Source organism: Ictalurus punctatus, chromosome 17, assembly GCF_001660625.3.
Source record: "Ictalurus punctatus breed USDA103 chromosome 17, Coco_2.0, whole genome shotgun sequence".
NCBI classification, from domain to species: domain Eukaryota; kingdom Metazoa; phylum Chordata; class Actinopteri; order Siluriformes; family Ictaluridae; genus Ictalurus; species Ictalurus punctatus.
Window position 1 is genome coordinate 7,915,895 of NC_030432.2, and position 13,935 is coordinate 7,929,829.

At 38.2% G+C, this 13,935-nt stretch overlaps 1 long non-coding RNA gene across 3 annotated transcripts in view; it reads left to right on the forward strand.

Annotated features, from left to right (window-relative positions):
* Nucleotides 1–11,064, forward strand: part of LOC108278377 (uncharacterized) — a 99,033-nt gene extending 87,969 nt beyond the window's left edge. The window contains exon 6 of one of the 3 annotated variants that reach the window (XR_001815322.3): nt 5,982–11,064. This is a non-coding gene — a long non-coding RNA (uncharacterized LOC108278377). Of the gene's footprint in view, nt 1–275; nt 5,550–5,981 lie in introns of those variants that run through there. The other 2 variants (XR_008398205.1, XR_008398206.1) reach the window with 2 other exon arrangements.
* Nucleotides 11,065–13,935: the final 2,871 nt, after the last annotated feature.

Sequence of the window (13,935 nt, forward strand, 5' to 3'; positions counted from 1 at the left end):
GACAGAGAGTTGGGGGAGGGGGGAGGTGTCAGTGTTGTGTCTGGCTGAAGGTTGCACTTGTTGTGTGTCACAGGAGGGGGTAGGGGGACGGAGTGAACGCTATAATGCTATAAGAAGGCCAGTTTAATTTTTATGATTATTGTTATTATTGCTGTTGTTATTTTAATTTGGAGATGTACTGAGACGGGGGTTCATTTTCTTTAGTCTTCTTGTCGGCCAGCTCGACCCTCTATGTACACTTTAAGGATGATGCTTTTGTTTTGATGTCGTTACAGGTTTGCCGCATGCCCAGAGCAGAGACAGATTTTGACCATGTGCCTCTCGCAGTCCCTGAGACCCTAACTTGTGACGTTTTGCTGTTCTGTGCACGGGTTAGGCTCTTGGGAGCTGGGAGGGGTACTCCATCATCCTAGCACTGTGGGAGACAAAGCCATTTTAAAGCCAAATCAACAGTGAAATGAATCCACAGTGAAGGGGGGTGGGGGGGGGGGGGGATATAAGCTAGCCAGGGATATGAAGAGAAGATGGCTTTTTTGGAAGGGGAGGGATAAAGGAATGCTGGCATCAGGGGTCATGTGACACATTTGTGGTTCGAATCAGCTGAGGCTTCATTGTGAGAGGAGGATTCCTTTCCAATGCACAACCACGAGGAGCAAATGAGCAGTCATGTATGGTTTCTCTTCAGCGAGGCCATACTGTATGAGTGTCTTTGTCTTCTCCGTGCTGGCTTGTCCTTGCCTAATGATTTGAGAGCAGCACAAAGTACTGGTGAGAGCGTGACGCTTACGGCTCGGTACACTTGTGTTTGACCTCAGTGAGAGTCCTCAACCTTGTGCTCTGAAGACATCAACTCACTCTCTCTTCAGCCTGCTGATTGTGTGTGTGTGTCTGAGTGTGTGTGTGTGTGTGTGTGTGTGTGTGTGTGTGTGTGTGTGTGCGCACACATGTGCTCCATTTCTGCATGGCATAGCTTTAGTATGTAGCACTGCTGTGCTGTTTGTTGTAAGTCAGTGCTGAACGGTGCCATTATTATTTGTATCTTTTTTTTGGTTTGTGAAAAATCTGACGCACTCCTGAGACGGATTAGGGCGGCTTTGGCTTCTCCGAAGCAGGAACTCACAATGATACAGCTCAAGAGAATATACCATTGTACCAGCATAGGTACCAACAAAGCACTCCTAATATAGCTTACATATTGATAAACAATCAGGCATGGGAGGTGGTTTTCTTTGTGCTGATCTTTCCACTATCCATATTACTCAGACACCGAATGTCCTCTCATCTAGGTCATAGCTGACTGACTGCTCATTAAAATGGCACCTCGGACTTAATGGAATAGCGTGACAAGGAAAAATGTATATAAAATAAAAAGCTGGGTCTATGTGTGTAGGTTTTCCTGGGCAAAGGCGCAATGCGGTGTGGGCAGCAGCTACATCCTAATGTATGACGAGCATAGTGCCATCACGTTCACCAGCCAGCCTCACTCTGTTAACCACCACCGAATCAAAAGATAGGACTATGATAGCGCAGCCGCTCGTGGTGCCATTTCACAGGGATGATGTTGTCAGTCAGGGGTGAGGCACTTTGTCTGGATGCTTGTCCAGGTAGCCGCAGTCGTAAGAGGATTTGTTTGGTACACTCTGCTTAGATTGCTTTCTGGATTTTCTAATGAAAATGCCCAAGCCTCTGTTGCTGGGATTTCAGTTTCTGTGTGTGTGTGTGTGTGTGTGTGTCAGTATGGGCTTTGCCCCTGTCTCTGCAGTGCTTTGGTATCTGAGCTGCAGTTCTATTGTTTGCTCCTCACGCTGCACTCCTTTGGCACAGGGGCAGCCTCTGCTAGTTTTAAGGTGGACCAGACATAGGGACAGGAGCCTGGCCCAAGCGTTTAAGGTGGAGCAGCAAAGTCAGGCAGGGCCAGGTGCTTAGAACAAAGGTTGCTGAGGTGAGCTGTGCAGGTGGAGTGACAGAGACAGATCCACAGTGGGTAACGCCCATGGCTGGGAAGCTCTGAGCCGTCTCCGACATACAATCACACACACATTTTCTCACAGACCACTAACCAGCGTTGATCATTCAGGTATCTGAAATCGGGTTTAGAACCCCAAACCTGGTCTTAGCTTCCTGCTCAGCTTTTATAGAGATCGCACTGCCACAAAAAACGACACATTTGATCAAATATCCTGTTTCTCAGAATGCAAGCAGGTCTCATGAGAAGATCCAGTGTTAGTTTATTACAGTAAGATTGTTTTTCATGGTCAGCGATATGAGATTGAGCCTGTTCTGATGCAAACAGCCGTCTTGAGCTTTCTTGGAATTCCCGTGTAGGTAAATGAGACAAGATGGTGCTGAAGCACGTGGTGCTGCTCTGAACCCAAATCCTGCAGCGTTTCTGTCACTGTTTCTGTATTCTTTCAGCAGATGCAACAGATAAGGGCTGAGTGAAAATATGATGCGATATCACTATCTATTGTTGTTCACAGTATTGAGGCAGTTGATGCTGTAATCACTTCTGTCTTTTCTTTTTTAATGTGGCAACGCTGATTTGCTGATTCACACAAAATATTATGACACATACCAAGTATCATGAAATGATCATTTTTTTCCCCTGTCACCTTCCCCAAGTTCAGATTTCAGCCTTGAAAATGAGTCTGAATAACATGGCAACAGGCTTGACAATATTTTTCTCAGCTTTTCTCGGCATTCTGGCATAAATAAATGTAGAATGATCTTGACCCTCAGGTTCTCCTGCTATTGAATTGAGTGTTGAAATGGGTAATTAGTTTTTACTTTAGCGTTAATTAAAAAAGACTGCTACTGTAAGTACTCTATTTAAGACCAGATACATTTAGACACATTCCTAGTCAAAATAAAAGGGAGTTTGCATCCAGCACACTTTCTAAAGAACTATTCAGATATGGAATATGTGAAAATAAAGTAGTGATCTATATTCTACTATTCTAAATAATACTCTGTCCAAAAAAAAAAGAATCCAATTTTTTTGCCATAAATCAAGGTTAGTCCTGCAAATCTATGTACTTCGGCCATGAATTTGTAGAGTAGGTCACTAATATTATTTTAGAGAGTGCAATGCTGTATCACTATTGTAACAACTGTACTATAGATTTCTGAAATTGGAGGAATGGTATATAATCTGTGTTCAATAAAGAGGCGTGTGAAAACTTATACAAACGCACACACACACACACACACACACACACACACACACACACACACATACAGTGACCCATCTGCCCTCTCGCTGAACAAGGCCCCTAAGATCTGAGGCTGGGTTTGAGGAGCTTAAACATGACTCCTACACACCAAACCCGATTAACCAGCGTGGGTCTAAACTAATTAGTTCAGGAGGGAAATGTCATCGGCATATATCCAATGCTTCCCTCTCAGCCATGGGTCCTGCCCTGCACTGGAATGCTGGTCAGCTCTGTCATCCTCTCCCCTCGACCTGGCCTCCACACGCAGCGCAGTATACTTCTTTCAGAGCACTGAGGGCAGTGGTGCTTTATGGGAAGACAGTGGAAATCCTCTAAGACATTGTGGGTGAGCGCCATGCGGCTCTTTGGCTCGTCTCACTGGCGCTGTTTGCCGATTGTACATTGCTTCCACACACGTTGTGATTGCTTGCCTGAGCACCACGTGCTGTTTGCTAACATTACATTAGCAAGGCGTTAATTAAATACCTTATGGTTTGAAAGTGTACATGATGTTCCATCTGGTAGAGAGTTGCTATATCTGAAGGTGTTATGGTTTATGAATTAATAACACAGGTAGTGAAATTGAGGACTGGTATTCAAAGTCGGGCCTGTGAAGCATAGCCAGGAGGTCTGATTTATTTATTTATTTATTGATTTTTATTTGTTGCAGTGCTGGAAATCAAAGCACTCCATTATTATAATTTATTATATTTATTATTACGTTCATATAGTTATTAGCCTGCTTGACAGGAATGAATGGGTTTCATCCAAACCTCGATAACTCAAAAACAAGTAGACCTACAAATATTATTAACTTCTACCTGGTGTATTCTGTTGCCATACATTTCATGAATAAAACATTTAATAGCTCCTATAAATAGATATAATATTATTAGACATTTAAATAATAATCAAATATGAATAGTTGGATGTTTGAAAGAGTCTGTTAAACTTATTTTTACAGTTAAATTTCGTGAATCCTGTCTGTATATGTAGTGCATGTACATTTCTTATTTATGGCGGACACTAGAATTATATATTTTGGTTTTGCATTGTTATTGGAATTTGATGTTCAGTAGATGAAATAAAATGACACTAAAAGGCAAAGTCTGCTTTTCAGTCTGTTCCTCGTTTCACATCTAGCCTCCCCAGATTTGTTTTAGCCTGATTAATTTGTCATTAATATGCAGACTGTCAGTGTTCTCACTGAAGACAGTCAGTCTGTAACTATAGTGATGCTGCTGTCAGTGCAGGCTGGGAGATTTGCATGACAGTGGCTGACAATCGCTTCTCAGCAGCTCGCCAGGAGCAGTCAGTGGAGCCAGGTCTCTAGATGGTGAGAAAAGGGTGTTGGCAGCTCTCTCTCTCTCTCTCACTCCATGTCTGTGTGTGAGTCCATCTGTGTTTGTGTGTATGGCACAAAGCAACACAAAAATTCTGGTGCTTGCATGTACAGTATCTAAGGACCTAAACAGTATCAGGTTTTAGGCGTCACTACATGAACCATGTCATACATCATATTTCCTCTTAATGTCAAAGAAATGTCATTATTAAGATGTTTAAATGATTTGATAGCTCATTTGAAAAGCTGCTGTGTAGCCTGTAAAATATTTCAGATTGAAATAAGATTAAAAATAAAGTAAAATGCGCATTTAAGTTTGAAACCTTGTTCAGTCACCTGACTTTCATATTTTCCTTTGTTCTTTTTGCCTTTTTCAGAAGTGATTAAAGGTGACATTAAAAGAGAATATCCGGCTTATTTGTGCAACTTATTTATATCTTACTCACTGGTTGTGATGCACTATGTAAACATGTTTAATTATTTCACTTTATACAATGCAATAATTGCTGCAGATTTCTATCAGCTTATAATCTCATTGTCTGCAGCTAACATATCACAACATTGTGTTATTTGCAAATAATGATTGCATTGGTTTCACACCTTTTGCCATTTGGTGGCACTACATTTTTGTCAAAGCTGTCAGAACATTTGAAACATGTTGATCATAGGGATTTTCTTCATTATAATGTGGAATGTGATTTTATGATTTTATATTTTCTACTACGATTATCTGGCCCCTGATTAAACTTTGATTTTAGATCTCCAAACTTTGGATGCTTCTATGATAATCCCAGATCTAAAGTAGCACTGGAGAAAATGGCAGCATGGAAGTTGTTAAGGCTCACCTACGTATGTTAGGTTCAGCTCTCTAACCTTCTGTTTTAAGATGAAGGAGGACAGGAAGTAATGGCTTCACTTCACAGAGCAACATAAACTGTCCTTTACATAACTGTCTTCTTCCTGTGCATAACTGTCTTTAACATTGGCTCGCAATAAATTATGATTTTATATATATATATATATATATATATATATATATATATATATATATATATATATATATATATATATATATATATATATATAGTTTTTTTTAAAGGGAACAGCATAATTTCATAGGGAACAAATATTTAATCGGAGATAATTGTATTTCTATATTGACATAAGCTACTGAAGGAAAAAAATATTTGTTCTTTCACAATTTCAAAAACAACAACTAGGATTTCAAATATAAATCTCACAAGTTATCTAATACAATAATGTAATCCTTTTTGCAGTACTATATCATTTGTGATCATCTGGAAAATCTGAATTCGTAAACAGATTCTCTGATATACCAAAAACCCTGCTATAGAGTTTAACATTTTTCATATCATAAATTGTTCATATTGTTCCATCATTAATATTCCAAACCCTCATTATTTCAGTGAAGTCATTCTTCATTTGGATTCTTCTTGAACATGAAGATTTCCTTGGTTCCTTGTTCTGATGGTGGTTCTGGCTGCTGTGTGGGATCGCGTTCTCTATTTCAGGTATGCTGCGAGGTTGTGTAAGCGTTCGAAAGACGGCTCAGTGACTTAGCCTGGTCTTAGCCTGCCATCTTACCGAGGAGAGCTTCTACAGATTACCCTCTAGTTGACAGCACAGAAAATAGCATCAGGCCCATTTTCTTTCCTTTTTTTTGTTTTGTCAGTAGTCTTCCTTCCTACTGTCTCGCATTCTCTCCCACTCGGTTGGTGTATGGCTGTCTCGCTGTCTTTTTTTATTATTATTTTACTTATTTTTTTTATATTTTGTTCATTTTGTGCTCTATCCAAATTCTGTCCTCACATGACTTTTGGCCTACTTACTGTAATGCTGAGCTCTGGTGTATGTGTATGTAGGGATATGTGTGTGTGTGTGTGTGTGTGTGTGTGTGTGTGTGTGTGTGTGTGTGTGTGTGTGTGTGTGTGTGTGAGAGAGAGAGAGACTGCCTGCCTGCCATGTTGTCTGACATTTTTTGTCGAGAGAAGGGCTGCAAAACTTCAAATCCACACTTGGCTTGGCATCTTTTGCTGAGCTTGAGCACAAACGTTTGTGCCGCCTAATGTTTTTAAGAGCAGCCAACAAATTTTACACACAAGAATACAAGAAATTTAACCATGTTTATGCTGGCAACATGGCATCATGCTTCTATTTAGTGCTCACACAATCCTTTATATGAAAATGAACAAAATAGCTGTAAATCATGATGTATTTTCTGTATAATAGAAAATATAATCGAAAGTTCATTTTCGAAAGCCCAGTGAGTACTAAAGAAATAAATAAGCTATATGCAAGTCAATATCATATATACCAATAACTGCCAAATGGTTAAATAACCTTTCTGTTGTCTCCCTTTGCACGCTCAAGTCATTGTGTTTTTTGACATAATGTACATCATTTCCATTGATCTTAATGTACGTTGATGTGCTCTGACACCATAAAACATTTTAATGTTACACGTAATAGGCATGTAATTCTTACACATTTGAAGGTGTGTTTAGAAATTCCTGAAGGGTGATGCTAAACAGCGGATGGGTGGCAGTCTGAATGTTGAGGTAAAGCCTGGACAGTTCTGTAGCAGATGGGTGTTAGATTTTCAGGGCTACTACAGTAATAACTCCATAAGGCCACTTTATGTTTAAACCCAGTGACCCTGCGCAGGCATGGCATGCCTGTCTGCCTGTAATGAGCCCCTTCTAGGGGCTGGATATAGGGGCTCCAGTTAAACTCTCTCTCTCTTTCATGTTTTCACTCTCTCTCTCTCTCTCTCTCTCTCTCTCTCTCTCTCTCTCTCACTCTCTCTCTCTCTCTCTCTCTCTCTCTCTCTCTCTCTATTTCCCCCTTTTCTCTCTTTTTTTGTTTCTTTCTTTTGTTCTTGTTTTCTTACTGTCTTTCGGAACACTTCCAGCTGCCGGCTCCCCTCCCTGTGCTCTCTGGATGTGAGACCAGTGTCAGATCTCACCACTTTTTCTTTAACCACTAACACACCAGCAAAGACAGATGGACAAAAGGGGAAAAAATCTTTTGTTCTCTGTCTGTTTCTTTCTCTTTTGCCCCAATGCAGATGAGTAAATGAGTAGGCAGTGAGGTTCAGGTCAGGTTGGTAGTTCTGCGTGGCAGTGGTGGAGGAGGGGCTTTTTCCACCCCCCGCACAAGGAAAGGTAATGCTATCCATTTGAAATTCAAACGGCCACTTCCTGCTCGATAATCATTTCTACCTTGGACGGTATTTAGAGGGCCTTTTGCTGCACGGTGCATCTTCTGACCCATCTTTTGAGGAAAAACAGATTTTGTTTAGAAATTTAGGAAAAGGCCACTAGACTAAATAATATTTGGGTTACCTACACATTCTTGCATAGCTGTTAGTAACTCTAAACCTTCTGAAATGGTACAAGATACATTTCACATATTTAACATTCTATACATACATCCTACATCTACTTTTACCACATTTGTCCATTTAACATTAACATTATTGCCAAGGTTGCTTTTTTCACCACCAGGAATTTCAATTCCTGGAATTTGTCACTAGCTAGAATACCTTAGTTAAATTAGAAACAAATGTACAAACATACTTTGTGTCCCTTCAAGATTGACTGCATATAGTCTCACTTATAGCTTGGTACTTGTAGTGCAGCTAATGCATTAACTTGGTGGTTTTTAAACAGCTCACTCCAGTATCTTCTATACTTGTAACAGCGGTTTTGTAGACCTTGCTGTATTAGAAAAAACTTCCATGGACTCTTTTAGGGTTACAGCAGAAATGTATTTTGTGAATATGAATCAACTATTCAAATAATAGTCACATTAGGCAAATATGTACCATCCTGTTTATTTAGTGGATCCATTAGAGCTTTTAATTGATGTACTTTATATTCAAAAACCCATACAGTTTAACAGTGTTTTTTTTTTTCCATTTCCAACAGCAGTTAAATTTGACTTTAGCTTAATTATACCTGTGTTTAAATGCAGACTGAACTCCTTCAATTCAAGTGACTAATCAATTAGGCATATTAATATAATAACAAAATGACTATAATTACTTTAACAGCTTTGATAAAGGTTCATCATGATCACCACTACTTGAATGTCATTTAACAGAAAAACAAAAAACAAAATAAAAAACCCTCAGACCCTTTGATTATTCCTCATGAACCCCATTTTAAGAAGCAAAAATTATTTCCTTTCTTATAGCTCATTATTATTTATTAGCAATTTCCAGTATAATTAATAGGGTTGTCATAGAAACTTTAGAGTTTTCTACCTTTTTGTCAATTGCAGTACTGAAATCAGGTCTCTCTTCCTCTTCATCTGTCTTTTTTTCTTCTTGTATCTCTTTCTTTTCAGCCCATCACTTATTTTTTCCAGAATATTCCAGACACAGTGATAACCTTAAAAATTTTAAGGAAACTCAATGTTTTTTTTCCCCCTTCTCGTTTAGAACATAGCCATGATCAAAGCCAGGATTAAAAATTCATGGAGGCTTTGACTGTCAGAAGATTTAAGCTTACTGGGTTTAAAACCGAAATAGGAGTTTCAAATGACTTCAAATTTTCATTTCATTTTTAATCTGTCAGTATATGTGCTCTTACATTGGTGCAGTGCTCCTCTTCTCACTGCCTCTTCCGGCTGTAACGAGACGCCTGATCCTCACAGTTAATCACTTCTTATACACTTGCACCTCCTTCTTGTTTTGTATTGCTCTTTTTCAAATCTTACAGTTACCATTTATTTAATGAACATGTACTATTTCAGCCTGTTGATGTTCAGTCTGTGTTATAACATGTTTACTACTATTTTGTACTATTTGATTGCTGTCATTTATAGATTTATTAATGTATGATAGACGGGTCCTGTTCTAGCAACATAATGAGAACTTTTTGAAAAATGTAAAAGAAATGCCTTAATAATTACACACAACTATTTTAACAATGTATTTTTTCCCCACATTTGTTTACAGTCTGGATAACCATTTCCTGAGAGAAGCCATAAACTGAAAGAATAATACAACTGCAACCTTTGAATGTTTCAGAACAATCTCCGACACAATGCATTAATAAAACAGATGAGATAAATGTATAAATTAAAAAAAGGAAATCTTCCAGAAATATCAAGACAAATTTAAGAATCCTTAAACTGGTCGAATTGTGTTCTTTATGAAAATGTTATAATTAATAACTTTTTTGTCTTATTGTCTTTTTGGTTTGTGTCTGGGTTTTTTTTTCCTTCTTTGTTTTGTTTTGTTTTGTTTTTTAATAAATGTTTTGGTTTTTTTTGGCCCATTTGCATTAATTCCCTGTTTAAAAATTCACTAAGAAGAATTCAAATAGCACAACCCACCCTCTGGGGAATTTTCACAGGAAATATTATGATGAATAAATGCTCAGTGTAATCTCTTGTAAAAGGACTGCATGCGATTGTAATAGTGTAATGCTGCATTAGTTGAAGTCACGCTTGTAGAGTTATGTGCTGAATGTTTTGTGCAGCATTGGTTGGATACAGTGTCATCACACTGCCGACTGAAGTGAAGTGTAGCAACGTGATTTCATGCGTCTGCGAGGAATCTGAATGTGTTTTCTGCGTGTGGCTATAAATAGTGGAAAACGGCTCTTTTCCGAGCCAGAAATAGGTCCTGAATTGGGCTCGAAGCCTTGAGCACTTTCCACTTAGCAGCAAAAGCCTCACCCTTTTTGCTCTAACCTGAAATCTGATCATTTCTATGAAAAAAAGGTTTTGAGGGACATGGAGCTGTAGATAAGACATGATTTCATGATCTCATATAGAAATGCTGTGAATTGTAGTATATATGTTTGTATTCTGATTAGCAGGCAAAAAAAATATAAACATAGGACACTTTTTACTTTGTTATGAGGGAGTAAACAATTACAACAACATTAATCAACTGTAGATTAATTAAACTCTATATGCTACATATTATTATTTTCTTATACAATAGAGAAGCATATCAGATTATTTACTTATCGTTACTATTATGGGTAAGTAAATATTTAAAAAATATATATATATATATATTGTTTAAGGTTCAAGATTCAGACACTGTATGCATCCTCGTACAATTAATTTCTTAGTTTGGATGTTCTCACGGTTGATTAAAAGATGGATGATGATAAAAATAAAATTATGACACTGTTAAGAGAACAAAAACAGCCTTAGAAATTTGTCATGGACAGAGTTTGCAAAGTTTATATAAATCTACACAGAGACTTTACAGAGATACATATAAACTTATTTTTTTAAAACTTCGACATGCACTAGTTCTGGTCATCATGAATTCTATTATATTCTATGTTAAAATCTAAATTATTCAATTATTCTAAATCAAAATGAGTTTTGATTTAGATTTGGATTTATATCTAAATTATTATTTAGATTGAAAATAAACTAGGCATTTTGTACTATTTTAATTAAGTAGAAGTTAATTAAAGTAGTAATAAAATAAGCAGTATAAAATTTTTAAATAGTATATAAATAGGTTATTTTTACTATTTTAATGAACTGTTTGCATTGTTGTAAACTATAAATATTTCATTATTATTAAATATAATAAAAATGGTTTAAATAGTACTTAATAGATCATTTTTACTATTTTAATTTAACTGTTTATATTGTTCTAAACTATAACTAGTTAGTTATAAAATCATAGTGATAGTATAAAGTCAGTTTTGATATTTTAATGAACTGTTTATACTATTTTATACTTTAAATAATTAATTATAGTTAACTAGTGTAGAATAGGTAATTGTACTATTTTAATTTTATTTAAGTTTTTAATTTTAATGAACTGTTTATACTATTTTACATTTACATTAGTTTTACTTTTATTCATTTAGCAAACTCTAAATTAATCTAATTATTCTAATTAACTATAATTAACTATTTAGTTCAAGTTTAATCTAGTAATTAATATGAACATTATTTTAACTTTCCATTACTCTTTTATTTAACATTTCCAACGTTTTGCTTGTGTATGACTGAATGATTTTCTTGATGCAGTTCTTTTCCCTCTTCACCTGCGCGCTCTCTCTCTCTCTCTCTCTCTCTCTCTCTCTCTCTCTCTCTCTCTCTCTCTCTCTCTCTCTCTCTCTCTCGCTCTCTCTCACTCACTCTCTCTCTCTTGCTCTCTCTCTCACTCACTCACTCACTCACTCACTCTCACTCTCTCTCTCGCACTCTATCTCTCTCTCTATCTCTCTCTCGCTTTTAAATAAAAGCTGCAGTTTTCTCCACAAGGTCAAAACTGCCAGATAATCCTATCCTTGTGGGGACATTAGGTCCCCACCATGATATAAACACACACACACACACACTGGAGTTGGAGTGCTGTGTGTGGTAGTGACTGAGCCCCTTTGATCTGTCCATTTCCCTTGTCCTTTGTCAGAAGCAGTCTGAGAGGGGGAGTTATGTGTGTTTGGGGGCTCTGTTGAAGTGTTAACAGAGTTCACCTTTCTTCTTCGTTTCTTCCTTTATTTCTCCACCATGCACCCATTATCAGTCTTTACTCTGTGGCCAGCAAATAGGGCTATTAGGCAGTTGCGAGAGTACAGTTGAGAGATAGGTCTCCTGTTTATTAATAAAGGAAGCAGGTCCCTATACACAGAACTATAAGTTAGTCATACAGTGCAGCAGGGAAACTTCACCTTCTGCTGGAAGCCAACATCTGGAAGGAATAAGAAGTTGCTAACAGGAGCCTATCATGTCTTAAGATGTGAATATGGCTTTTACTTTAAATCTGAAACCTTTAGTACAAGCCATTTCTGGAGCACATAAAGCCTGTGTTTATTTCAGATGTCCATCCAAGTGGGTGAGTGTGGTGACACCAGGGGCTGCAGAAAATGGGGTTCCAGAGGAAATAACAGATGGTATCAGCCAAGTTCATGTGCACTTTCTCCCCTCCCCCCCAGTCCTTTCTCTTCACTTCCTGCCATTCTTTTGGCCCCCGGGCCGCTGCACAAACGGCTATCGGCTAGGTATGCGACCATTCATTGTGCACCACAGGGGGTCTCTCGCTTCAAACCCGGCCTCTCCAAAAGAAGGTTGTGAAGTCCCATGGAGTCCCCTGAGCCATGAGCCAAGCAGACAGGCATGACCCGACCAGGGCACACATCAAAAGGGCTGCGCTCACATCCCTCCACCCAGCCCACACCATGCCTGCCTTTCCAGATACCGCCTGCATTATGGTGGCACATTGGGGGTCACCGTACACTTTTACTTTTAGTAAAATGCCGGATATCGAACGTGCACTTCTATATGCACTAAGAAGGGATGAAGAGGAACAAAACAGTTATCTGATAGAGAGTTGGAAAACCCACTAGGGGGAATACCATCAGATGAATAAGAGACGAGAGAAAGAGAGAGAGAGAGAGGGAGAAGCACTCTTATTTAGCCCTCTCCTGGTTTGCACGGCTTCTCAAGTGGTCCATGAAAACCCATTACCTACTTGTGGGAGGGCTTAATTGAGACTAGCCCTGCAGGTGGACAATGGCAAGCAGAAACCTGAGTCAATAGTAGCATGACTGAAGCACTTCACTGTGGCATTAATGGTGGTGTAAATGACAATAAACTACTTTGTCATACAAGGACCTAATATAAAGACATGCACATATGTCCGATTTGTTAGGAGAGCCACACAGTTCTCACTGCTGCTATGCAGTATGTACCAATCCCATCGCTCTCTGCTTTTAGTTAGAAAAGCATAAAATGCACCAGTGAGGAGTTCCCAAAAGCAGTGGATCTGTCCTGCTTCAACCAGATTTTTCTTTTTAAAAACTTTTGACTATAGTCACTTCGCAGATGCCAAGAATGCATTATGCAGGTGAGTTCAAAATGAGTGTCATCGATTCAGTTTTATTTATATAGCACTTATAACAATAGACATTGTCACAAAGCAGCTTTACAGAAATTCAAATGTAAATTTAGATCCTTAATGAGCAATCCAGACGAGAAGGTGGTAAGGGAAAAAATCCAGTGTACAAGCTAACAGCTCATTTTAAGTGTGTTTCTCACCACATTGAATTAACCAGGATTGCCAGGTTTCAGCAAAATTTTCAGCCTAACTGCGTCTCATGAAACACACAAAAAACCTGAAAGTAGCCCCCAAAAAACTGAGCATAGGAAATTGAGATCAATTTTTTGTTTGCACATGCATTTCTGATGTACAGTCAATATCCACTGCATAATTCTCCTTTGCATGTCTTACAATAGAAATTGTTCTGTACATTATAGACACACTGTCTGCACTTACACTTTAATTACACACAGAAATCTATTAGATTCAATTCTGATTGTTTGATATAGAACAAGATCTTGGCAACTGCAGAGATTTTTAACCTGGCACAA